We start from the raw sequence: 27,002 nt of genomic DNA on the forward strand, positions 1-27,002 counted from the left end.
GAGAACCTGCTTTGCCCTGATATGTGCATTCCCTGAGGCTTGTCTTTCAGCCTCTTCTGAGAATTAGCCATGTAAAATCTATAAACTGCCTGATTACAGTGGTGATTGGGGTCCCAATGTACTCGCCAGCTTTCTTCCAAACTCTGCCCGTGGTCTATGTGCTATGTAATAATTGATTAGTGAACTCTTTGAGTGCCTTGGGCTGAATGGCAGACTTTGACTCTGCTGCAACATGGAGGGCTTACAAAAAACAAACCGAATGTTACCTGCACTGTAGCTGTCCTAGCAGACAATTAAAGAACTGTTGAAATGCATGTTGCTTTTAATCTGTGAAAATAGAGGGATGAATATTTGTTCAAGGCCGTTTACATATCCTCTTTTAGCTGCAGCTCAGCAAATCAGTCTGTCTTATTGTTTGGTCAGACATTCTGTTTTTGCAGTTGAATTTCTTGAGTTAAAATCTGACAGTATTTCTTGAAAAAGCTTAAGATTCCATAATTTTTTTTTTAACATCTAATGAGAAATCTTTCTAGCTGGAAATTCCCTTTTCATTTCCTTTACAGGTCTTTCTGACGTCTCCTTTTACTATAATAGTTACTAGGACAGCTGTCATCTCACACGAGTTTGAATGGAAGATACTCTGTACAAGGAGAAGATGCAGATAAAGACACTGATTCTTGGACAGATTTGTCGCTGCTATACTCTCAGCCTTCATTTTTCTCATCCTTTACCATTAACAGCGATAGCTCCTTGCTCATGATATTGTGGTCTTTCTTCAGCTGAAGCTAACTCCTTTAAAAAAGGTCTTGTGCAAGATGAATTTTGACTCTAAAAATTTAGGAAAATTTCTACGAAGTCATAGCAAATATTCTTATAAGTAATACCTGGAGGAGCAATGTGCTGGTGGTGTGTGCCCAGTGAATTGTTTGGTCCTTGGTTAATAAACTACTGAGCAGTAGAAAAAAGAAACCTCACTGCAGTTAAGGCTTGCAAATATTTTTCTTTGTGTTTATTTATTTTATTATTTATTTACTAACTTTTTATTTACTAACTCTTGTCATCTTTTGTCCGACTGCTTTCTTCCCTGAGAGGCTGATGGCAGTAGTTGTGGGGCCGGCTCCTTGGCTAACAGTAGAGCCTGTAATTTTTCCCACTGAATTAATGTAGATATTTAAGGAGACAAGGAGAAGACTGGTCTCCTGGAGAAGGACGAGAAAGGACAGACATCTGCTATACGCCCCAGATGGATACACTCCTCTGATGAGAAGCACTTGTGTCCTCCCAGAATTGCCTACCCCAAGTATCAGGCTTCTATCTTTAACAAAGCATTTAACAGAGAAGTCAGCACGTTTGTATAGCATTCATGTAAAGAACCCTTCAAAACTAAAGAAAGGCTTCTGTGTCAAAAAGTTTGCTTGATTTTTTCCTTTTTTTCCCGCCCCCCAACCAGACCAGTTGATCTTAAGATATAAGTTCACTTCATAAGCTTTGTCTTGCTTATAAAAACAAGAAAAGAGAAGTCTCCATTCTCCAATGAGAGCTTGAAAGAAGATTAATTAATTAATTAAGGATCTTTTCTTCTGAGTGCAACAGGATCCAAGTAACAAGTGAACTTTTCATTTCCAGTAATAGCAGAAATTACTTCAATAGCATGATTGTGAGCACCCGTGGGGCCATAATGTGAATGGTCTTTATTAAGGAATAGACTGAACTTCTGAGTATCTTTCTTCCAGTCATTTCCACAGGCTATAAACAGCGCCTGGTTTGTTGCTATTAAAAGAGTCTAAGGACGACGATGCTGAAAAGCATTTCTGTTTAAGTACTCATGGCTTGACATTAACATGAAAAATATTTTCTTGAAAGTAAAATGGATTTGGGTTCTCCAGAACATTATAGTTTTGTTCAGAAATGATTATGTTGATTATTTATGATATGGGGGAGATTTTTTTTTGACTTTTTGGTTTAGTGTTTTTTAATTTTAATTACTGGTCACCACCCCTCTCTTTTGCTTGATTTTTCAGGCATGTATGAAAACAGGAACCATCTCAGGGCTATTTTTTATGCTGTCTTGGTGTTATTTTCTGCTTACATTATTACCTGATGAAAGAGCCTAGTCTTAGTTAACGATCAGGCCTCATTATAGGTTTATTTCCAAAAATGACCACTCTGAGGAGCAACCTTTCCTGAATGACATAGTAATCTGCAAAATGACGCTGAGTTAAAAACTGAAGTAATCCGTAATTTGCTGAGGTGATATTGAAGACATATCTCTCATGCACAATAGACCTATGCATTAATCCTGTGTTTTGGGGTCTTTAATTGCTTTAAATATTTGCTTCGAGATCTGTGTTTCACACATCTTATTTACATGGTTTATTTTTCATTTTATGAACAAATCGATAACCAGGCAGACTCTTTACCACACTGGATTAGTTTTATTTATTCTCTTTGAACTTGATTAAAAAGCTGTCAAACATAAGTCTACATTTTATCAGCAGAATACTTTTACAAAACAGGGTAGGAGATGTGTATAGCTGGAAACATACATTTCAAAATGAAACAATATTTGATATATTCTAGACAGTTACCCTTTTGTTTATCCATGACAACTGAAACTAACCATCAAATGCATAAATTGATTCAAGTCTAGCCAAGTAATCCTAAGGGCATATGAAAAGGCTTTTTTTTTAAAGTTCTTTCTAGATGAATTTAATGTAGTTCACCAATAAAGCATCTTCAGGAGCACAATACAAATGCTACAGAACATGAGATAGCTGGGGAAAGCAGGCAGATGTACAGTGTGATGAAGAATCAAAATGGATGTTACATTAAAATGAGCAGTCATGCAATGTCTTCATTTCATGTACTGCATTTAAGTAAAAATGCCAAAGTTCCAATTGAGTTTTTAATTATTTTTCGGCATTGTTATGCAAATAGTGACATTCTGTGGCTTTGTTTCATTTTCAAAATTTGTTTAAAAGTATTAAATGTAATCTTTTTTTGAACTCTTGGAGTAGACGAATTGATTATTTGTCATATCTTTAAATATATATATCAAAGGGAAAGGTAAATTATACTCAGATTATCTACAAATGATCTGGTATCACGGTTTTAATTCATTGCTTTTAATATACATATTTTAATCCATTTTCCACAAATCTCCTCAATTATTACTTGTCTTTCTGTGCCATTGTATATGTTGGTAAACAGGATTTTCTATGGTTTTGGCCATATGCTGTATGCTGAGCTTGCAAAAAAAAGTGACACTCGTAGTGCTAGCATAATGAAACTCTCAAAGGGTTAATGCAGAATACATATAGGCAAATGTTGACAATATTTTTTATTTGAAAATTAAACACAAAATCATCATTAAGTTTTCACCAAACGAAGCATCTGTCACTTGAAAGAAAAAGAAATATTTCAGAAATATGTTTACAGAAATGTAAAAATATTAGACATCAAGACAGATGTGAACGTTTTCAATAACAGGCCCTGTCTGTCAGTCTTCCTCAGAGCCGAAGATCTTGCTGTACTCACTCAACATAAGTTCAACTATCTGATTTTGGTACAGCATGTGGACTGCCATGTTCCCTGTCTCCTTTTCAGGTCTAAGGAGTGTTGGTCCAAACACAATTCCTAAGCTTTGTGTTGACATAAGATTCACGGATTCCTTGGCTGCTATCCTGTTGACGAAAGGAAAGAATTGGTTAAAAAAAAATCAAAGGAGTCGCTGTTGCATTTGAAGTACATAGAGGCACTTTTTAGGAGAATCAGTTAACAGGGATGTTCGATTGGTTTGGTTAGCGAAAAGAAAGAAAACAGGGAGAGAAGAGACATCTTCTGCCAACCTGATAAAAAAAAAGAGAGTCAGCCCCAGATAGCACGATGTGCATGAGGTGGAGATCTGGAGCCCCATTTATAGAACTCCTTGATCAAGGCACAATTTGGTGCTTTCTGATGAGAAAGCATGAGTTAATATTAGGGCTATAAGGGTATAATTTCCGAGTCATATGTTTAGATACCAAAAATAGGGATTGCTCTTTACGTTAAGGGAATCAAGCGCTCTTGGTGTCAACAGTTTTGGTGGCTCCACAGGGAGAAGCTTCCCTGCTTCTCTAACGTGGTCTCCAACACTGAAAGAATTGGGAAAACAACAAAAAAAAGCCCCTTAATTTAGAACTCATATGAAACACATTCCTTTTGCTAATTTAAATCCAATAAAGTTAGTATGGTCTGAAATGGATTGTGAAATTTATGTAGCTAAAGACTTTTGCAAGCCTTATCCTGACACAAAATTTCTTGAAAGACACTGAGACCACATACCTTAATGAGACGACTTAAGAAATAATGGTAAGGATTATAACCTTTGATATCTTTATTACCCACAAAATTACAAGAGGAGGTCTATTATTATTATTAGTTGATCTTATGTCTGTATTAAGACTTAATGTAATTTCCACAAGAATATTAAGGCTGGAGAAGTCTGGTCTAAGAACAATATAGGTTTAATGGATGGAGTTTAGGTAGGCAGTTTCGCATAAATCTCTGCAGCAGTGAGTACAAACTAAGTAGAAATCCATTTCCCTCAACCCTCAAGAATATCTAATATATGCTAGGCTGGAAAGGTTAGTAAATTAAGATACATATTTTATAAATAAATTCCACAGCTCTACCAAGGATTACAAACTAAATGTAACTTTAATACGTAAAATGTTTGAATTCATGGATGCTTTTTTAACCTGTTAGTTTTAACACAGTATTCCAAGTGGTTGTTGAAGCTACACTCTGCTTTTTCCCCCCTTTTCTGTCATTTTCACCCATTTACCTCTTTAAAATCCAGACAGTGATTTAAAAATCGTCATAATTGTCTCTGTTTTCCCATACCTGCTGCTGAATTTACAGCAAGTTATGCTCCGTGAGACATGATGGCTTCAGTCACTTAAAAAAGGTTCCCTTCATGTTAGTGGGTGAGTCACATGGCAAAGAGCATCGTCTTGTGGATTTCTGCCAATCTTGTCGCTTACCACATTCCTTGAACACCAATGCTGGTGGGTTTTTTTCACCGTGTATAAATAGGCTGCATTACTTGGATCTGCCTCATGCTTCTATCTGTGGTGTCCATTGCAAAAAACCACTCTCCATATGGCACTCATCAGATTGGCTTGACTATTAGCTTCTTAAAATATATCACCTTTATTATAAATTAGAAAAAATAATTATCTTTCCTCTGTGGTCGTATTAACATATCATCTCCTCTCTTAGGAGTTCGGAAAGTCTCAAAAGTTAGTAGTTTTGTTGCCAAATGACTGTGTGGGCTTCTGATGGATGTCACACATCTTTATCACAATTAAAAATGTTTGTTACAGGGGTGACAAGGTTGTTTCGCTTAATGCCACTGATGCAGAAGCGTGTATTCAAGTCTGGGGCCTCCCTGCAAGAAAAAGACTTGATTTCTGTTGAGCTTGTTATATGCTAGAAACCTTATAAAGTATATGCAGATGCCATCAGCATGGGTAGAGATGCTAGTTCACCATGGGGAAAAAAACATATTCAACAGTTGTATCTTGGGTATCTTTAGAGTTCATCAATTCAGCGTCAGCTGTGGCTTTGCAAGGATGTGGCATTGATAATGGACAGTGCTGATGAAGCTGGAGGAGAAGCACCTTGCAGGGAGGAGGCAGCAGACTATGGATGAGCAGACAGGATGAAGAACAGTGATAGCAGAGCTCAGTTTACTGAAGGGAGAGGAAGGGGCTGACTTTTGTTATCTCTGCGATTTGGAGAAAGATGTAGAGAACCTGTATTTCTGATGTGGATGCAGAAAATGGATGGCCAACCCTTCTGTCCATGTTCGGCATCTTTCGGAAGCAAGAACTTTCCCCCTTGTTTCTCCCGGAGATGTCATCCTGCATGTGAAGTCCAGGAATTGCCAGCACATGGTCTGCAAGTTGCTCAGCGCTCAGGAGGTGAGGGTATGGCATGAGCCAAGGCAGGATGTGCATGGAGTGTGCTGGTGATGGAGAGGAACCAGCTATCTCTTATGGTTCACCGATACGGAATGTGGCACTAAGAACATGTACGTATATTGGAGGCCCCTAAACTTAACGCTGGAATAATAATTCTTGTATTTATAAAATCTCTAGAATATTCTTTATAATTTTGTATCAGTCATACTTGTTTGGATGACCATTATAACAAAAAACTATAAACGGAGCATATCTGGAAACATGGGAAATCTGTTAAATAGTCTGTGTTAAATAATCTGTTAAGTAATCTGTGGTAAAATACAGCTACTGAAGGGAAAGAAGGAAGGAATTTGATCCAGTCTAAATGAAATAATTATAAGTTTAGGACCTTATGCCTTTTAAAATTACAAATATTTACCAATGAATTTCTCTAACTAATACTTTTTTAATCTGTCTGCAAAAGGTCAAAGCAAGCCAAAACCAGATATGCACACTTAAAAGTGCTACTGTAGCTGCTAAGTAAAATTGAGTCATTGTAAGAGAAAATCGCTAAAAAATGGGCAAGAATTCTTTTTTTTTTTTTTTTTGGTGCAAGTAAAGGAGCAGAAAGAGTGATACACCATTTACAACACAAAAAGGGAAAGGAAATGCCAGAGCTACTTCTTGTCAAGCCCAATTGAAAGGATCAAGGATCCATCAATTTAAGATTATTTTAGAATCAATCTATAATCTGATGCCACAGATGTTGGAATCATGTCAAGGAATTGGTGGGTGTTATTCTGTGCAAGATTTTTTTTGTTTTGTTCTCCCCCAGATAAATGAGATTCAAGAGTGGTTTCAGTCCTTTAAAATCACAGATCAGGAGGTAGGTACAAAATACAGTTCTCTTTATTAATAGTAATGAAGTTAATGATGTATTAACACAACAGAAGTGTCGAGTGGGAAGTCTCTAGTGTCAATGGCAGATATTTAAGCAAAAATACTTGGAATTTATACTTTGGCTGTTGCCAAGGCAACCATAAGCTGGAAAGCGTGTGATGGAGAGCAGGGCAACTCAGCAGCTAAAAGGGTCATTGTATGGTGAGTTTGGCTCTCTAGTTCCATTAAACCCATACTTTTCAAACTCTCTAAATAAAATCATTATTAATTTTGACATTCAGAAAGCACCCTGGATTACTGCTTCCAACACACTAGGTGGTTAGGAAATGTTCTACATCTTCCATAGTAAGAGCTGAGGAGGGGGAAGAGTTTCAACAGTGACTCTGATTCCTCAAAATTTTAATGTTTTTACTGCACATGAAAAATTAGGGAGAAATCAGCCTACTCAGGGAGAAAAACTCCATTGGAAAGGATACTGTTTTACTGTAAACTGGAGAGTGTTTGAGGGTAAAGCAGTCCTCTGCTAGTTGCATTGAGAACTGCTCAGCCTTGCTTTTTTAGCCTTTTCCAGGCTACGAGGATTTAAGTTTGCTCCAGGTTAGGGGCATTTCTACCCCAAGCAGAACTTCTTTTAGCCATACCTAGTATTCTTTTACTCTTTTTTTGTTGTTTTTTTTTTCCTATATGTAAGGGTAACTTTTCTTTAAGACAATCCTGCTGCTTTTCCATAACTGGTACTATAGACTGTGACTAAAGGGCAACATTTACAAAATGGTAAGAACTGCTCTCCTGGTAAAAATTTATGGGCCAGAATGACAGGTGTAGGAAATACCATCGTCTGAATTCAGCAGAGGACCGTGGGATAAGAGTACATTTTGATCTTATCAGAATCCTGTCTGCCAGCATTATGCACAGTATTTTATTTAACTAGGGAAATCACTGCCTTGAGAGACAGAAACTAGGACCTAAACAGAGCACAAGAAATGCTGAAGATGCATGGGAATAAGGAGAGCTCTCCAGAAAGGAGACAAAATTACATATTTCTGATATCCGTCCTCATGCTTCAAACAACTAGCCTTACAGAATTATAAGCTCACTGCTCTCTGTGTGGATTATCCCATGGCAGCCCATTTGGGTGGGTTTTGTACCTTTGCTGAGCTGGGCTGGCAACCATGGCCGTGGCCAAAGCTGCTCATGCTGGTGGACTGTGGGGCTGATTTGATTTCTGTGCTCCTATGGGTCAAAGTCTGTGCATCCCATTGATTCACTTTACCAATAATTATCCTCAAATTAGTTAATATCTGTTTCCTATATCTACTCAGGCATATGCAAATGTGATGTTTTAGCTTAAGGACTTGGCTCTGGGAATGGCTCAGCTACCTTCAACTCACCTCAACTATAACCTAATTATTAGGCATTTTCACTGCACTGTTATGGGCCTGGTTTTATGCAGCAGTTTTCTGACTTTTCCTTTGCAGAGTTCCCAATCAATTAGAAAGTGTTAAGATTGGACTCTCATGATGAACAATTTCTAGCTCAACATTTTTATGCTCCTCTCCTTCCCAAATACTAGTTCGCAAGAGCTAAAAAATAACAGGTATTACATACTTTGCTTTAGTGACAAGACATTTGGGAAGGAATCATCCAACCTTGAAATAAAATCTTTATTGAAAGCAATTCTACATCTATGCCAGTCGGAGACATTGTACGATCAGAAGAGGTGTCCCAGGGGAGGGCTCGGCGCAGTAGACAGGGTTGATTACTTGGACCTCCTGTCAGTTCTTAACTCATTGACAATGGCTCAGACGTTCAGTACAACTTTGTTTTCTTTATTTGGAAGTAAAGTTAATATACTTACCTTAACTGTGCTAAATGTACTGGAAAATAACCTGATAATAAAACGTACCGTCCTACGAGGTGATAATGTCTGTGTGTGTGTGTGTGTATAAGCACATTTTGGCAGGGCTTTTGCAGACGGGTTTTTCGGCATTAGGAAGGAAGCACAAGTGCAAAATGATACACAGATAAACCATCAGGTTTATTCTCAGTGTATTTCCTTTTCATTTAAGGCCTGTTATATACTTTCCTGAGATACAGCATATTACTGCAATGCCATTTTCTGTTGTAAACTTATTTTAGCTCAGCTATAGCAGTTCTGCAAGAACTTAAGTGGGTTTTGGTACTAAGAAGACAACTGAACTGCAGCTCTGAGGGTGCTCTTAGGACATCTATTGTTGTTTGTATTTTTCTATAACAGGTCAAAGCCTTGCAGAGATATCCAGCTGGATGTACCAGCTGAGGACAGACAGCAAAATATACACACCATAGAGGAAGAGTGCAGGGCCTGTACGCTACTCAACCCTGTCTCGAGAGACTTATGAAAATAATCAATGGTAAGTGAGCCCCTGATACTATAAGCTCTATTTGTGTAAACTGTTCAACTCATTGCACCGCAACATAGGTAAATTTAAAATCTAGTAATAAATTGGGATTCCTGATATTTTATGAATACAAACTAAACCCCATTATTATTTATGTAGTGGCTTTATGGATAATTTGCTCACTTGCATTGCAGTGATGTTCACCAGCTGATGAAGCTAAGCAAATGCAAACATTGTCAGTTGAATCCTTAGCTTGTCGTTTGTGAAATCCACAGACCATGTTGGGAGGGGGGAGCTTTGTGTGTGCATAGCTACAACCTGAGGTTTATGCTTGTAGAAGAGCTCCAAAACACTACAACCTCTGTTCTTTTCAAAATGTGCTGTGTGATTTCTTCTGCAACAAACATATGCAATTTAGGGATCACGGTGGACTAATACACTTTAAAGCTACTTCTTTTTGCCTGTGTAAAATGTAAAGGTATTTTAAATTCCTGTTTGCTCCGCAGGATAAATTTGAAACAATAGCTATCCAAGACTGGTAATAGAGAAACCAGGTCATGGTGTATGATATGTTATAAGAGGGGTCAGAAATAGTTCAGACATACTTAAGAGCTTGCTTTTGCTGAAAATAGCCTCCATGGCTCCTGGCCTACAGAAACTCCATAGGCTTCCTGTGCTCTGCAGCTGTGGGTTCATATTACAGCTCTTTGGGAAAAATCCCTTCTCTTTGGTTGCTCTGGGACACAAGAGCGAGCACTTGATGCTGTCTTCTTCTGCAGACTAGCCTTTAAATCTGACTATTGGATGGCTATATATAGTACCTGGACAGCTGACAGGGACCGGGTGGAGAAAGGGCTTCCTCAGGGGATCCCCCGCATATCTCACAGCACGAGCCCTTCCCTGGGTGAACTGCCTTGGAGTCTAGCCGTAAACGAAAATAAAATCTAAACTAACTCCAAACATCAGTTCGCATTTGGCTGAATAGACTCCGAAAAGCCAAAGGAAGGCGTTTGTTCTGGCTGAGCCTGGTTTAACAAGAGAACAGCTCAAAATAAAATCTCCCCACTCTTGGGTGAACTTTGCTACCTGGATGATGTCCTTCCTGAGGAGCGCGTGGGCTCTTGCCTTCACACACACCTCGTGTAGTGCCTGTTTTGCAGAGGAAGTCTTCATTTTCTGGCTGACGGAGGCCAAAATGTAAAATCACATTTATGTATCTAAAGGGACTCATGCCTCACCAGGGGCTTTGTTCAAGGATGAGCTTTGGAGAAGCCTTGCTTGTTCTTCTGCGCAATGGGAGTTGTGCTCCTGCCTCTGCCCTCAGCTGTGGCTAGATGAAGAGAGCAGGGTAACGTGGTACCTGCATCTCAGTCTTGGGATAATTTCTTTTTTCTGACCATCTTCTGTGTCAGAGAAACTCCAAAGGCAGAGGGTGGATGCAGGTGTCCCAGCATGGCATGGACAGAAGGGCAGGAACTCATCTCCATCTTGGGTTGGCTCCCCCGAAGAGCCCTGTATGAGCCGAAGCTTAGGTCTCACTCCCCCAAATCATGTTGTGTCAAAGAAATTGATTAAAAAATCTTTCCACAAAATCTTCCCTATTAGTGTAAATGGTCTATATCTTCCCTGTGGAAAACTGACCCAACTGGGTGACCTGCTAAGTGCTTCTATTTACTGACAATCAGCACACCGTCCTCTCAATTTGGCTTGGATTTTAATATTTTGTGTGTGAATGCAATCTGGTTCTGACTAATTCTCCTAAGACCAGAGGGAGGAGGAGGTCTGGCTAGTCCATGTTGTCACAGTGCAAGTTGCTGCTGAGCCTAAAGTTTGCCTCGTTGAGAACAATCAGTTGATAGGAGTCAGCTGAAGGCCATGAACTTCCTCAAGGAGCAAGTCTGACTCTTCTGGCTGCAGCTCCATGCACAAGGCATTTGGTTTTTTGCCTTCTCTGACAGCCACGTAGCAGTGCTCATGTCTGAAACAACAGTGAACCCCTCTTCAAAAGCCACGCTACTCCTGCAAGCACAAGCTGCTTCTGGGGGAGAGGATGGGAGAGAGCAAAACCACCCGTGGCAGATGTTAGGCAGATGCTAATGCACTTCGTAGAGGTGTTTGGGTAGTGGAGTGATAAAGGCAGTGTGAGACTATGTAGAATAATATATGTTTAGACAGAGATATAACACATAGAGGCTTTAACTGCATTTATGGCTGGTGGTGTAACTTTTGCTGCAGTTGATTATTTTCTATTCGTATTTTTTAAATTCTATTTCTGATTATTGTGGGGATTTTTTTTTCTGCAGAACAACTGGCATATTGTAAAGACTAACCTGTCAGAGGTCCTGGATCTGTATGCTTTTGTGGCCTGTGTGCCTCAGAAGGCAACAGATAGTTTTACATGAGTAAAACTTGAACTTTCTAAAATGCTTAAATGTTTTCCTTCAAGTGTGCCTGAAGCTATGTTTCCTTGTAACATTAAAAATAAAAAGCAGTTAGTAACAATCTCCCTTAAATCAAGAATTGTAAATATAGAACCTTTATCATCAGCGCAGCACATCCAAAAATGTCTTTGTAAAATAAATCAAATTATATGAGTTAATTGATTCCAGGCAACATCAGCAACTGCAGGTGGAAACTGAATAACAGGATGTTTATTAATGAGGGACTATTAATCAAAATTGACAATATCAATTCCTGTTTCTTTTATTTGAATTCTACCTGCAAAATCCATGGACATACTTGCTGAATTTTTGAATAAAAATTTAAAAGTAAAGAACACACTAGCACTTGGGATTTTAGCTTTAGATGTAGGGCTATTTGTTTAAACAGCAAAAGGATATCCTAAATCCAATTTGACAGGCAATGCCAAAGATGCCAGTGGTAATTAATTAGCACTTAATTTAGACCACAGAACAACAGGATATGGAATTGGTGCTCAGTGCCATTTCCCCTTAGGCTTCATCTCATGAGGGTCAGGAGTATGGCTGTTGCATTGAAGGTCAGTAAATAAATTGGGGGAACACATTGACACTGGACTTTTCATGATAGATATCCTTCACCCTTATTACTGCCTCTGGCTATCGCTGATGAGAAAAGGACTGCAATTGTTCTGTGAGGAGTGCTGCACACAGGCTCCATTCGAGCAAGGTAGCGTTTGAACCCTGGCGTTGTATGGTGCTGGGTGCTTCCTACGGGCAGAGAGCTGCCTCAACTTTGTGTCTCGGCTGGGATTGAACTTCTAGCTGGAGCGTAGAAAGCTTGAGGAACTCTGACGGGCGAGAAAATTCACTTAAAAGCAGTCCATAAGTTTGCTAGATTTGTGAGCTTAGCTTTAGATTAAGCATAATTAAAATCAACAACAGATTTTAAAGTCAGGTTAGAAACTAGGTCAGCAAGGGAAAAAAACACATTTCCTTATTATCCCCTTGTCTTTGTCTTAACAATATTTGGTACTCCTCCACAAAGCTAAAGGCTCTTAATAAAGGTGGATTAAAGTTATTAACAGCATTGTTTCCTGATGGGGATGCTGAGGCTTTGCCATGCTCAGTGATGGACAAACACAAAGTGTGTGTCAAAAAAGCAAAGCCACCAGTTCTGCTGGTAACCCAGTACTTGGTGGAAGAAACTACCCTTCTACAACACACCCAAAGCAGAGAGAAAGCACACCAAAAGCCCTACAGAACCTTGTTCATAGATGCACATGAATTAGAATCATGGAGTCATCTCAGTTGGAAACGACATTTAAGATCATGGAGTCCAACAGTAAACCCAATGATACCAGGTCCTCCACTAAACTTTGTCCCTGAGCACCATATCTACACGCCTTTTATAATACTTCCAGGCATGGTGACTCCACCACTTCCCTGGTCAGCCTTTTCCAATGCTCTATAGCCCTTTTGGTGAAGAAATTTTTCCTGTTATCCAATCTAAACCTCCCTTGGCAGGATTTGAGACCATTTCCTCTTGTCCTATGACTAGTTACTTGAGCTTGACTCCCACCTCTCTAAAACATCCTTTCAGGTAGGTGTAGAGAGTGATAAGGTCTCCCCTCAGCCTCTTTTTCTCCAGTTCCCTCAGATTTGCTGGTAAGAAAAACAAAGTGATGAGGAGACTCTCTTATAATATAATCCTCCTTCTCCCAGTAAACCTGCTGCACCTGCCAGCCACTACTGCGCTCTTTTTGCCAGCAATCTCTGCCCGTCTTTCAAAAGAGCAGCTCAGGTGGAAGAGCAAACTGGCACTCTGCGAGGTTACAGCTTTCTGAAATTGCTTCTTACAAATTATATCCCACTCTGGTTAAGCAGTCTAGTTACACCGTGGCCTGTGAGATGATGAGCAATGGGAGTTGCAGCAGGGTAATTCTTATTGCACATCTCAGATGTGGTCCACGGTTTTATCCCCTTAGTCCCCAGAAGGGCTGTCTGCCTTGCTACGTCAGGAAAAACACTGAGTTAGACAGCAGCCCGTGCTCAGGAAATGTATTTTGGAAGCCCCAGGTTAACAGTTATTTTAACTTTCACTTCATCACACCCTTTGCAGCATCTCTCCTGATAGTGAGTGAAATTTTGATTGCTCTTAAAGTCACTGGCAAAATTCCCAGTGACTGGGAGCCAGAATGGAGTCAGAATTTCACCTTATATAAGCTTAACTTTTCTCATTTTGGATGATATCTACTTTTACTAAGTGGAATTACTGCTTTTGACTATGTTCAATCTATAACCTCTTGCAGCCTTCAATTATAGCCCTTTTGTGCTACGGTAATCCAGTTGACAGTAAATAACTCAGCCCTGGATATGACAGGTTCATTTTCTGACTTAAAGCCTAGAAGTGGCAACTGGCTGGAATTACAACCGAAGATGATGAACTGTAGGCAACCTGTACAGAAATGCATCTTTGCTGGTGAGTCTAGAGCTTCTCACGAAAAACTTAGTTTTGCCAACAACACATTGTTTTTTGTCCGGAGTCATTAATAAGTTATCCAGTTTTGTGAGACACCCAGTATTTTTTGATGTTGAAATCAAAGAATGTAGCAAAAGAATTCCATGAGAGTCAGAGAGCAAACTCTTACCATAGTTTTCCTTTTTTGTGAACTCCTATGTGTAATTTCTTCATAAATTGTTTCAACTTTTTAATGTTGGCCTATTAATTGTCCCCAAAATAAAATCTCATTTTTTTAACCTATATTCTCACCATTTTGTCATTCAAATGGAAAGTCTTTTTGCAGGGGTCTACCTGACAGAGATGATTTTATAGGGGATCAAACCTAAACCAGGATTCTTACTCTTTCAGGTTCAGTTCTGAGCTCTCCAGAAGCTATTCTTGCAATATATATATATATATATGTGCTGCATTTGTACCAGATTTGAAAGATGCTTTAACATGCCTCCCAGCATCACGATTGTTTCAGCCCTGATATTGAACACGAGTAGGATGAATGTATCTCTTAAATGCACTAGTGAGTATGTGCCATGAGTCTTTGATTTCTTTAAACTTATTTACATTTTACTTGCCCTTGAGCAATGAATTTACTATGTCAGCATTGTCTTTTCTACTTACACTTTGTCTATCTTGTCCACTCACCTTAGCTTGATGTTTATCTTTTGTGCACGTGTATAGTCCATTGCACTAAACGTACGAACTGCCTGGAGTGGAGGATTTTCCGTATATTGTGTCTTTCTAAGATGCACCCTTTGTAGTACTGCAAGTTCTGCGATATTTCCTGGCTTTAAAATAGCTTTGAATTTTCTCATTAGCTCCTTTTTAAGTCAAATACCCATTCATACATGTACTGGTCTCAGATGACTGTGGTCTAACTGCCTTAGAGAGTTTACGGAAGTCTTTATTCTCTATGCAGGCTGCCCTACCCCTCTCAGTAGTTGTATTTCTTTCATCTTTGAAGCTTCAAGTGACCAGACTTGCCAATATCTTCTTTTGTCTGACCAGGATCTAAATCCACAGTTAGAAAAACTGGTGAGAAAACAGACACGAGTCTTTCCTGACCAAAACCATGTTTGACAGACGTTGAAGGATTTAGGAACAGCTGATACAATCTCACTGCTGATACCAAGATTCATCAGTCTTGGGACAGCTCATTCAGTTAGCAGCTTCTAGGACATCAAATCTCTAAGTCTGAGCTTAACTGAGTAAAATGCTTCAGTGTACCTTGTAGAGTTTCAGAGAAACATTTCTGAGAGTGCCCTCATGTCCCTGTATGGCCTTACTTGTTGACTTTATGCGTAGGCACGCTGTTCTTCGAGATGAAGCTTCAGTGCTTTGCATATGTTTGGGTTTTTGTTTTTTTTTTTTCATTGCCTTGAGCTCCAGAAGACCGCTGACGCTGCACTCTCTGGCTCTCAGATAAGACTAAATTCAGGATGCTTTTTTGTAGGCGCTGCATGGATCTTCCCCTACAGGAGAAAATGTCTGACCTTAAGTGACTGGTTGTAAATGGATTTACAAGCTGAAAAAAATGCCTCTTTAGTAAGCAAATATTGAAGTTTCAGGATGCAAAGCTGTACAAATGTAATTTAATATAAGGAGCAATGGAAGCCTCTTAGCGTATTACACAGAAATGTTAAGCAGTTCCTCATCATAGTGGTCAGGTGGGATTCAAAACAGGGCAAACTTCAAATCTTGATTAATATGAGATGGAAATCTCAGGGCTGACACTGAGCCCAGAGCACCTGATATGACTTCCATGGAGTAAATACTCTGAAGGACTGGAAAGCTCATTCTTTCCATGACACTTTTACGAGACAGTTATGCAGATATGGAAACATATCTGGCTTGTCCTAAGGGGTGGTCGTCAGTTGCCTGCTACTGCTACTGCCACAGCCCTACTGAAAACCCTCTCTGGACTGAAAATTTGAGTATGGACAAACTGATGTTCACAGCAAACTTTACTTATGGGAAAGTTTCCACATGCTGTGAGATTGTCCCATATGCTAAACGTGACTGGGATCTCCAAGATTGCTGACAGGGTTTGATGAAGGCCTGGACTTGGCAATACATGGATGACTATGATCTGGGAAGTGGGAACAGTTTCAAGGCTGATGATGTGCTATCCTGAGGTGGTTTGGTGAGGCTGAGTCTAGTGCTGACACAGAAAACGTGGTGTGAAAGGTTTGCACCTTGTCCATGAAGGTGCTAGGAGAGCTACAGGAGACAGACTGGCGAGATCTGTAAAAAAATTCAGAGCTTTTCTGAATTCCCTTTTTGGCTCACCTCCATGATAAGGGGAGATGAGGTCATCTTTTTTAAGAAGACCACAGCCCAGCTCTAGAGAGGATGGAGCAATGCTGTCTAATGCTGGGGCTGAAAGGAGGTAACTGGTTGTATCTTGTGGACCAAGGCAGAAGGCAAGTTGTTGCAGGCTTGGCTGGAGTTAGCTGCTCCACATATTTCTGATTTTACTTTGCACCACAATGCGTAATGTACCAAAAGATAAATATTTTCCATTCAGCAACATCTTGCTGTATTTTCATCTAACTCTATAATTTTAATTATAAAGTGAACATAACCTGTATCAAATTATGATTTTGTTAACATATTGAATGAGGACAAGAAAAATAAATACCAGATTTTATACTGTACAGACACATGAAGGTATAGTAAAAAAATCTGGTTTCCTTGACCACATTGTCATAATATGCATATATAACTGCTTATTAAATCCAGGCTGTGTAGACAACAGAAAGAACACTGGCTCCATACCATCACAATGCATGCCCACAACAAAGAGAAGGAAAGAACAGGCTCTTTCATTGTGTGTTTCTAAGTATTACCAACATAAGGGCTAAAAACATTACCTCTGTCTGAAGTGTATCTATATATCCATGCATAAGTTATTAACTGGGCTCCCTGAGCACAGTTGCTGAAAATATTAATATATTCAAATTATATTCTAGCTACTGCAAAAACAGTAGATCAGATAAATGTATTAAAATCTCTTCAGACAAAAGGAGTCATGTTATTTACAAAGTTCCTCCCCCCCCATCCCCTTACTGGAACACAAACCTTCATTGTATATAACATATGACAACGCAAGATGATCCTTAGATGTCAAAATGTGGCTTAAAGTTTGAATGTAATCATAAAACAGTGACTCTAACTCTTGCCATAAACAAATTGTCACTGGTGTTATGTAACTTAGACTATTCACAAAGTATAAAAGTCAGGAAGAATAAAAGGCGACTGCCAAATGCTATGCGCCAAATCCAAAGGCTGGGCCAAATTCCAAGGTGGTGCCAAATTGTGCCAGTGGACTGGGAACTGCAAACCCCGCGTGGAATTTGGATTTGCTCTCCCTCGTGATCGGGCTGCTCCTGTGGCTAAGAGCAAGGTAAAGGCTGTTTCGGTTTTACTCTGGAAGTTTAGGCTGTGAGGCAGCAAAGCAGCAACCAGTGGCTTCTGCAGCCTCCCCTTGCCTGTTCTTCCTGGGAGATGGCAAAATGCGATAAAAGTTGCTGGAGGACCCAGTTTCGTACAGAGCGGCTTTCTAGGATGAAAGCAGGGATGGTCAGACGGCACCACCAATGAGGCCTGGAAGGAGGAGCATCCCTCTCGGATTTGGTGGTCCTGAGTTTTTCCAACTCCTTAGGAAAGCCGGCACAGCGAGTTAACGACAGGAGACCATACATCAGGGCAGAAGACTTTGAACAACAACTAGTCATGCATAGATACTTTCCTTTCCTCCAGGCCTTAGGAGTGATGTGTATCTGATAATAAGCTCACTGCACAGATTTAAATTGCAGCTAACTGTTGAGTTAATGCCCTTTATCAGGGACCATGACCAAACTACGTGGTTGTCCACCCCTCTCCCCCTTTAAAAGTAAAATGACATTTTTTTCACAGCCTGAAATAGTTGTTCAAGCAAAGATACTGGCTTAACTCATTATGAATTATTAGTGGAAAAGTGGGTCTCAGAAGTATGTTGCATCTGAAATATTTTTCGTCACTTGAACATGTGCCGTCCAGAACTGGCCCTGTTCTACCAGTCACTGGGAACAAACACTTCGCATTCACAGATGCTCCTAATTTGGTGTGGTTTGGAGTGTAATTTAGATCAAACGTATCCATGTAAATGAGCCAGGGTTTCTTAATTAGGTGCCTCCAAAGAAAAAAACTTGGACCACATCAGTAGGTGTGGGTGTGGTGCCCACAGTACTGGAATCTTTCCTATAGATGAAGCTGAGTTTTGTTCAGGCATACTGTACATTTTGCTTTCTCCCCCCTTTTTTCTTTTCCTTTTTTTTTTTCCTAAAGCACAATAATAAATCTGCAGATGGCATAGACATAAAGACGCTACTTCAGAGGAGCTGTCTAAAACACTGTCTCTTTGGCAAATGCCTTAAAGTAGGTCATTCTGATGTGATTTAGGTTTATATTTCATTGCCAGCTTTTTGTTCCCATTACAAGTAGGGTGCATTCCAGTCCACAGATTTGCTCTGCACTTCTTTTCAGATTGTTTTTTATTTGCAAGAATTTGTAGATGAGAAGAAGAAAATGGCCAATACCCTGCCAGAAGTACTAATCATGCACTTGACCACAAAAAGAGATGTATGAAGGTGATAACCTGTAAATGTCGGAATGTAAAATACCATTCTCTGGAAGAAAAAAAAAAAGAAAAAAAGTATTGATTCTCTTAACACAGTAATAGAAATGATTGTTGCATCTTTTGCAACTTGTAAAAAATTATTTGATCTAATGTCATTTCAGAAATCTTACAGAGCAAGGCTATCCTTTGCCCTAGTTGTTCAGGTATTTGCCTTTTCTTCTTACATATTTGCCGCTGAAAAGCATGTATTTTATAGCTTGTAAGAAATAGAAAATAATCAAGGATTGTTTTCCCATCAAAGTGCTGGGGGATTTACATGCCAAACTCCCACTGGCCTTAATGAATTACCTGCATAAATTCCTTTTCAATCAATAGTAGAATAGATCCTATTGTGTTATATTAATTATTTTGCATGGAACACTGACATTTTGGCATTAAAGTCTTTTTTGTTTTGTTTTTAAGTTTCAATGAATATCTTAAGATACTTCAAGCCTTTTATTTATTTTTCAGCCTTATTTTGAGAAAAAAAAAAATCCTATATCTTTAGTCAGAAAAATGAAAAGTGTTGCAATTTACCCTTTGATGATCTGATCCTGGACATGAGTGTGTTAGGGCCTAATCTCCCAAAATATTATTAAGTAAAAAAAAATAAAAGAGGGGGGGAGAATGCCATTTTATGATGAACTGAGCATTCTCAATTTTCATCAGCAAAAAACATTAGAGTTAAAAAGAACGCTAACCCCGAGCAATATTAAGAGGTTACAAAATCACATCAATTAACTCCACCAGAGATATTTTACTGAAGCTTATGCAAGTGCAAACCAGAAGCAGGACTCTCGTATGGTCTTGATTAACAGAAGGATATTTAGCAGTAACCCACCGTCCCCGAGATGTGCTGGCCACATGCACATGGATGAGCCTTCAAAGGCATTTTAGGGGAGGGACTTGGAGTGGGGGGACTGGGAAGCAAGCAGAGAGTGGAAGTGAGAATTGTTGGCTGCGCCGTCTCAGGCAAGCGCCTTCCCCTCTCCATTCCTCACTTTCTCCATCTACTCAACTAGGATAATAAAACTTACTGACCTGAAAAGGAAGTTAGGAGATTTAATTAATGTTGGGAAAGCTTTCTTGAGATTGTTTGATATTGAGTAATGGGGAATGAACAATAGGAGCTCTTTGAAACAGGGGCTCTATCTGCATTTGTGTGCTGCACCTAGCACAATGGTGCCGTACAGCCACAGAGTCAACCCTATCATCAATATTTAAATTAAAACTATGTTAATTATTTTTATCATTCGGTTATTTGCTGATACACCAGTTCAGCACATTTTGAAGCTTGGTAGCTTTGAAAAAGTACCAAGCGTAATTATTTGCCTGACTTAATGAAAATCAGGGTTTATATTTTTAAATGCGGTTGTGGAAATAGGAAGTATAAGGAAATGCAGGTAAAAATGTGTTTTTAATTACTCATCATTCTTCTCGTTAAAAGCACAGAGCCGTTAAGGTATTCTTCAGGGAAGATGTGAACTTTGCAAAAAGAAGAACGGGGCATAACTGCAAAAACCTCAGCAGCAGGTCACCCTCATCCCAAAGTGAACAAAATTTAAGAAGGCATTAAGGTGCTTCTAGAAGACTAGATTAGTTTTTGCCTTTAATCAAAAATCTGTTATTACTCCTGCCCTGTGCATACTTGTGCCTGGCACACATTTTCTCCTGTCCACTAATTTACAAGTGGAGAGTTTAGTAGACCGATGTGTACTTAGCAGAAAAAAAAAAATGGATTTAACTCTTCTCCTTCACCCCAAAAAGAGCCCTGGGAAGCTGTGTTAAATGGGACAAGTGCTAGCATCACTCCAGCTCCTTTCTAAAACCCCTCTACATCTGCAACAGAGAAAAAAGTAAGCGTGTGAGAGCATGTCTCAATATATTTTTGCCCTTCTCAAGCTAGAAAGTGATTAATTCATTTCATCTAAATCTTAAAATGCTCGTCAGGGATGCCCAAGCCTTTTATGTCCCTACTTACTCTTCTGGTGTAAGAGGACATTTCTGCTCACATTTCCAGCAGCTGCTCCCCAAGCTTGTAAGAGTGAAACTAAAATTGTCTCCCTGCTGCTGTCCCATGGCTGAAGATCAAGAGCTGCTCATGTGTTGCTTGATTACAAAGTAAGGTCTTGATTCAGAAAATCATTTCAACAGTCTTTCTTGTGCCTTCAGTGAATGGCGTCTGTGCTTCTACACGTTCCTGAATCCGGGCATTTTTCCTGAAGCAAAATTTAAATGCCTGTCCCACACTTTAGTTTGTAGGTCTCCCACAGGTTCTCTGATCTTTCCTACATAGAAATTTGTTGTTTTACCTTTCCATTTTGGGGATTGTTTTTTACTTCTAAATAACTTTTATCTTTTTTCCTTCTTTTGTTTTTCTTAATAAAAAGCTAGTACAGTTCTTAATCTATTCTGTTGCTCTACTATGTTTAAGAAGTGTTTTCCTGAGCCTAGGTTTCATATATAAGCCTGCCCAAAATTGCTGATATGACAAATAGTTTAAAAAATGAAAATTACGTTTGCTACATCTTTCCTCCACCAACTTTAAAAAAAATAATAAAAAGGAAAAAAGTTTGCAGACATCCCCTGTGTAGTATTACTAGATGCCATGCTTGAACTTTATTTCCTGATTTTTCCCTCAGAATTCTGGGTACTGCTTCTGGACTTGTCATCACATTGTCATCGTGTCCTGGTGTGCTGGCTACTGTCGGCTTATATCTATGCGTGGCTTTTTTTCTTCCTTTTTTTTTTAAAAAAAGCCCAAAACACAACAACCGACGTTAATAGGTAGAAATAAGTCTGTTTAGTGGCATGAAGCCTGCAAAAGCCTGGACTCTTCAGAATGTAGCTGCCTCATGATGCAAGGTTTGAGGTGGGGGCAGTTTTGGTTGTCAAGGTTGTATTTTTTTGTCTACTCATAGACCTATGAACATGGGGGAAGGTAATTTTTAAAAACCACTAAAGTGTGAATGCCTATGATTTTTGTTAGATAAAGCATTAATATAAGAGTGTTTATCATAGATAAAAAAGTTCTACTTTTGAGAAGGAGCTAATTTCCATTGAAATTAATGGAAAAAATTACTAGTAAGAGTGAAGAATTTGGGCAGGGGGGAAGGCAATCGAAAAGAAAATCACCATTCTCTCTCCAAAATGGACAGAAAGCCTGGATGGATCTGAAAATGTCTTGCTGTTCAGTGTGGGAAAAATGGAGCAAAATAAATGGAATTTCTGGGATTTAAAGGTGAATCAAAAGAATTGGCTTCTGCCTGGACAAGGCAGCCAGATAGGCCACAGTAACAGATCCACGTGATAAACCAAGAGGCAACTGCAGAGCTCCCCAGACAACTTGCCTGAAGTGCCTGCCAAGGAGGCAGATGCTGCTGCTGGAAGAATATCTTCCACAGTTGGGCATCTGGGTTCAGTGCTTTCCACGTAAGGGAGAGAGATGGTAACGTCAGGCTGGTCCCTGCCTTCCCATTTAATTATTTCCACATCCATTTTACACTTTTGTAAATAACATCTTTTATCCTGCTGTTGTGCAGGAAAATAAGCAAGGAAAAGGGGTTTTTCTGTCCTATATCCCTTTGCAGGGGTGTCTACATGGGTGGGTAAAGACAGACTCAAGTTTGGCTGCCCTGTGCTCCAGCCTGGTCAGATGTGAGACAGCTCGGATCTGGGAGTCACAGAGCTGCCTTGCAGTGGCACGGAGCTCAACCTAATAAGCAGAGCAGGCTGAGATTCATTAATTTAACATTAATAAGCACAGCTTATTAGCTCAGGCACAGCGCTGTGCAATGCAGGCGCACAGCTTCTGGAGCAGAGCTGCTGCTGCCCTCGCCAGCTCAGAGCGTAGTGCAGGGGGCCTGGCCAGGGTCCTCCTCTCCCCTTCTGCCTTTTGCATTAGGGAGGAAAGAGTATTGGTGGAGGAGCTTCTGTGCAAACAAAAAATAAAAAAATCCTTCCAGGTTTTTAGGTTGTATCGCTGGCTCATGCTGAATCTTTAAGTCATTTCAACTTCTTGTTCCTCGGTTTCCCAATAGGGTAGGTACCGATCATAAAATACCGTGGGATCCTTAAAGAGTGAAATGCTCATTCTGCCTCACTTGAATTATAGTTCTGTGAGCAAATTACTGGCTACAAATAGTGATTTATCAGACAGAGATTGGTTGTGTTCAGCTCATGTTTGTGCAGAAAGCCAGTGCAAGATTTCTGCACCATTTAATGTCCCGTGCCTGCCTGCAGAATAGGACCAGAAAGGCCTTTCAGTTTTATCTCGTACCTGCAATTAGCTCCGTTTGTTTGGGAGTAAAATTCACTTGTAGATAAGAAAGACTGAAGTCCCGGGGAACTGGGATGCTGTTTTCACAGTGTAGGGAGCAGCAGTATGTTGTCTGTATGTAGTGACCAAATATGCTCTAAACATGTTCAAGTAGAACAGGTTGTTTCCCTTTATTTGGGAAAGTCCCTACTCAGGTTGGCTTTTGGTGTTTCTTTCAAGTGTAAACTATATGTTAAATTTGCTCATCTTCAGGAAAAAGTATGAATAACCTAATAGTAGTTGTGCTCAATTATTTTCAGTACGAGTCCTAATAAAACAAATTCTTATGGCATTAGACTGTCAAGAGCTATGTGATATATCTGTTCAGCTCCATATTTTGTCTCTGCTGCTCATGACTAGAATAAATTTTATGTGAAGATGAACAGGGGACATTGGTGGGTTGTTTTTCTTCCCATCAAATGCAAAAAAATTTGAAAGAACAGGTAATGCAACTCCAAGTTTTGCTGTTAATCCCCCTCCTGTAGGCTTCATGCACTGCACTGACTTCTTCCAACTCCAGAGGGCTTGGTTTCAGGAGAATATATGTCACTGGTGTTAATCTCTGCTGCCAGGCCTTCCTCTCATCAGCTGCCTTGTCTGAGTTTCTGAAGAAGGACCCTTCCAAAGAGCATTTCACATTGTTATTTGTACTTGATCTGGATCTGCTCCTGCAGACTGGATCACCCAGAATGAAACTGTGGTCCTTTAGCTTCTCCCCATCAGAAAATTCTTCAAGCTCAGTTCAGTGCTGAGCAAGAACAGCCATCTCCACCAGCAAATACCGAAACTGCAGTAATATGCCTCAAAGCAAATTAGTTCATTTTTTTTCTACTTATAAGAAGCTGTAGAATTTCCTGTGATTTATGTGGTACAAACCCTGTGGTTGAAGATGGCCACACATTGTGCACATTGGCACCCCTTTTCTGAAGAGTCTCCCTAAAAGTGACATAATTCTGCTCTTTTTAACCTCTGCAAACTAATCTTGCTTCCTATGTTAATTTAAACAAACACACATAGCCTATATAATAATGGAACGGTGTACATCGTATGTTTGCTTCTCTTTTCTCATTTACAGAGCCACGAGGCCCTTCTGACTGGCTCCTGTCTTTTCCATTGACATATTCAAGAGAACAAACTATTTTTTATCTGTTTTTTGGTGTTTTCCATATCTATTCTACATCTACTTCCATATCAATGGAGTAAAGCTTATGGAATAGCCCTATCCTTCCCTAGGGATGTGCATGTGCGGCAGAGAAGGCTGATCTTCTTCAGACTTAGGCGATTGCTCCCATAATGCCCAGATCCCCAAATGACTCAAATATCCTACCTTTCTGCTTTCCACCATGCTGTGCCACTGTATCGCATCAGCATACTGCTAGATTCACTATGCTGTGGCACCTAGGTAAGAGCACATGCTTATTTAGGTCATACTATACCTATAGAGTGGCAGTCTAACCTAGTATTGTGTACATATGCATTACAAAGAATTGATATTATATTTTCTGTATTTTAGTAGTTTTTTTATTTTTCCTTTTATATTCCTTTCTGCAAAAAAGCCCACCAGTCTTAGTCCACTTTTGCCAGTCATTCTATATATACACAGCAGGAAACAATTGCTGTTCGGGACAGATTATGTTCTAAAAAGCCAAGTCAGACAAAAGAAGTATTAACATCATTTTTTAGACAAGGAACCAAGGCACAGACAGATTAAGTGATTTACCCAAGGTCACCCAGAACATCCAGTCAAAGCCAAGAACTGAACCTGCATCTCCTGAGTCTCCAATCATGTGATTTAACTATGAGATCAAAGACTTACTGTGTATACCTGATATCTCTCTTCTAAGACATGATAACAAAACTTTTTCCAGGTTAGGATCAACGCCACACATGGTGCAGTAAATTTTGTATATGGCATATCTGTGCTGACAGTGTGTACCCACGTCTTGCACTCAGGTTCTTCGCAGGAAATAATGTCCCTTATTATTCTTCCATTGACAGTAATAAATCATCATCGTTTTCTAGATAACCTGCTGAAGGAGAGAATCTGTGCACACGGTGCATCAGATGAATGCATAGAAAACTGTTTTTCTGCCAGGTCAAACAGGCATTTTATGGAATGCTTAAAATCCTTCCATGCTTAATGAAATGGGGACGTTCCCACAACTACATGGGCCTCATTTTGCAGTTTCCACTGGAAGTTACAAAACAAGATAAAGGATCTACATCTCTTGTAAGCAGAAATGATCAGTATAAAGGCGTCTTTCATTATAAGCTCAGAGTAGCCTTTTATTTGGAGTCTTTATTACTTACTCGCTGGGGTCATTATATCATTCCTGGGATGAAATCCTCCTCTGTGCACAGGGCCTGCATAGGGTCCTAGATCCTACTTGGTTCCTTCAACTTGAAGGCCGAATTTGGCTGAAAATTGTCAGTGCAAAATGACACTGTTATTTACCAATACTTTTGATGCGTCCCAATAGCAGGACAGGCACGAAGGGAGGAACAGGATCCTGTCTTTCTTGTGCCCCTGACTTGAGGTTTACCACTTCTGCTCAGACATTCTGCAAGTCAAACAGCTGCAGGCTGGTCTCCAAGTGAGCACGTGGTCTACGGGCATTTTTACTGTTAATGCCCAAGGTGAACGTCAGATCCTGGGTTGACCTTGTTGGCTGGGATCCCTTGCAAATGATGCTCAATGAGTGCAGAAAGCGCAAAGGAATGACAAGGCGCAGCCTCACAGTATCATTTTTCTGCCTCTGTGGTATCTCGGCAATATTAGGAGAGCAAAGGTGCACTTCCAAATCTCTCCTCATTTTGTCTGAGCTGTCCTGTGTTGTCACAATGTTCCTTGTGAGGTATAAAAGCTCATAATGTATTTTCTCGGGTGAGGTTGTTTCTATCCTTACATGCTTCAGTAAAGGAATTTGAATGGCAAATGATGGTGGGAATATGGTGATCAAAAGGTCTACTGGTGGAGAACGTCAAACCAAACTGGACAAATGCAATATTAGAACATGTTCATTTGCTCAATTCAGTATATAGCAATCCTCACATATTTGACTTCATCAAAGGAAGCAGAACTGTTATGCTTTTTGGTAGAGACAAAACTTGCACTTTTGCTTGGGCATGCTGATTTCTTGAGCAGGAATAGGATATACATAGACACCATAAATCATGCTTAATTTTGCCAAAGAATGTAATTATCTTTGGTATTTTGGATGACATTTCCAATAGGATTTGGACACTGCACACTGATTCTTTTTAAAATTATTGATCTGTTAGTACCATAGTTCTACTTACTTCTTTAGATGTTCAAAGAGGATTTTCATCGTGTCATAGTTTGGTTTAGGGAGCTTTTTTACCAGACTTCTTATGGATTTGATGCGAGTGGCATTGTCCTGGATTTCTAAGAGGGGAGAAAAAAAAGAGAAAAAAACTACTTGAGTGCCATTTTAGGACATTATTTTGCCTAGTACTATATCTGCTACCTTAACAAGAAAAGCTGTTATTAGCATGTTGTTAAAAACAGAATGTATCATACATTCTGTCACCTTAATAGAGAGAGAGAGTGATTTGCAAGAATTAAAAATTCCCTCTTAATCTTAAGGAATATTTTCTCATTCACAGAATTATATTCATGTGCTTTTCATTTACTTTATTAGACTATTAGACCATCACTCTAAAGTAAAGTACCTTCAAAAGTAAGGTTCCATATCTTAAGTGGAATTCCATTTTGGAATTTCATTTGTCCAGTGGTGCGATTTCTGTGATGGAACCACTTCCCAAGTAGTCCTTGTTGTGCTTTTTTTCCTCATAATTTAAACAGCTATATTTACTAATCTCTGTCCTTAACATTAGCCCCT

The 27,002-nt window shown here is 39.5% G+C and overlaps 1 long non-coding RNA gene across 1 annotated transcript; it reads right to left on the reverse strand.

Annotated features, from left to right (window-relative positions):
- Positions 1 to 2,415: 2,415 nt before the first annotated feature.
- Positions 2,416 to 26,548, reverse strand: LOC104277390. The gene is made up of 2 exons (XR_717847.1): positions 26,440 to 26,548; positions 2,416 to 3,683 (listed from the first exon to the last, which is right to left on the reverse strand). It is a non-coding gene; the product is annotated as an uncharacterized LOC104277390 (long non-coding RNA).
- Between the last annotated feature and the right edge of the window lie 454 nt (positions 26,549 to 27,002).

The sequence above is a fragment of the Apaloderma vittatum genome, unplaced genomic scaffold (genome assembly GCF_000703405.1).
Source record: "Apaloderma vittatum isolate BGI_N311 unplaced genomic scaffold, ASM70340v1 scaffold25127, whole genome shotgun sequence".
Taxonomy (NCBI): Eukaryota; Metazoa; Chordata; class Aves; order Trogoniformes; family Trogonidae; genus Apaloderma; species Apaloderma vittatum.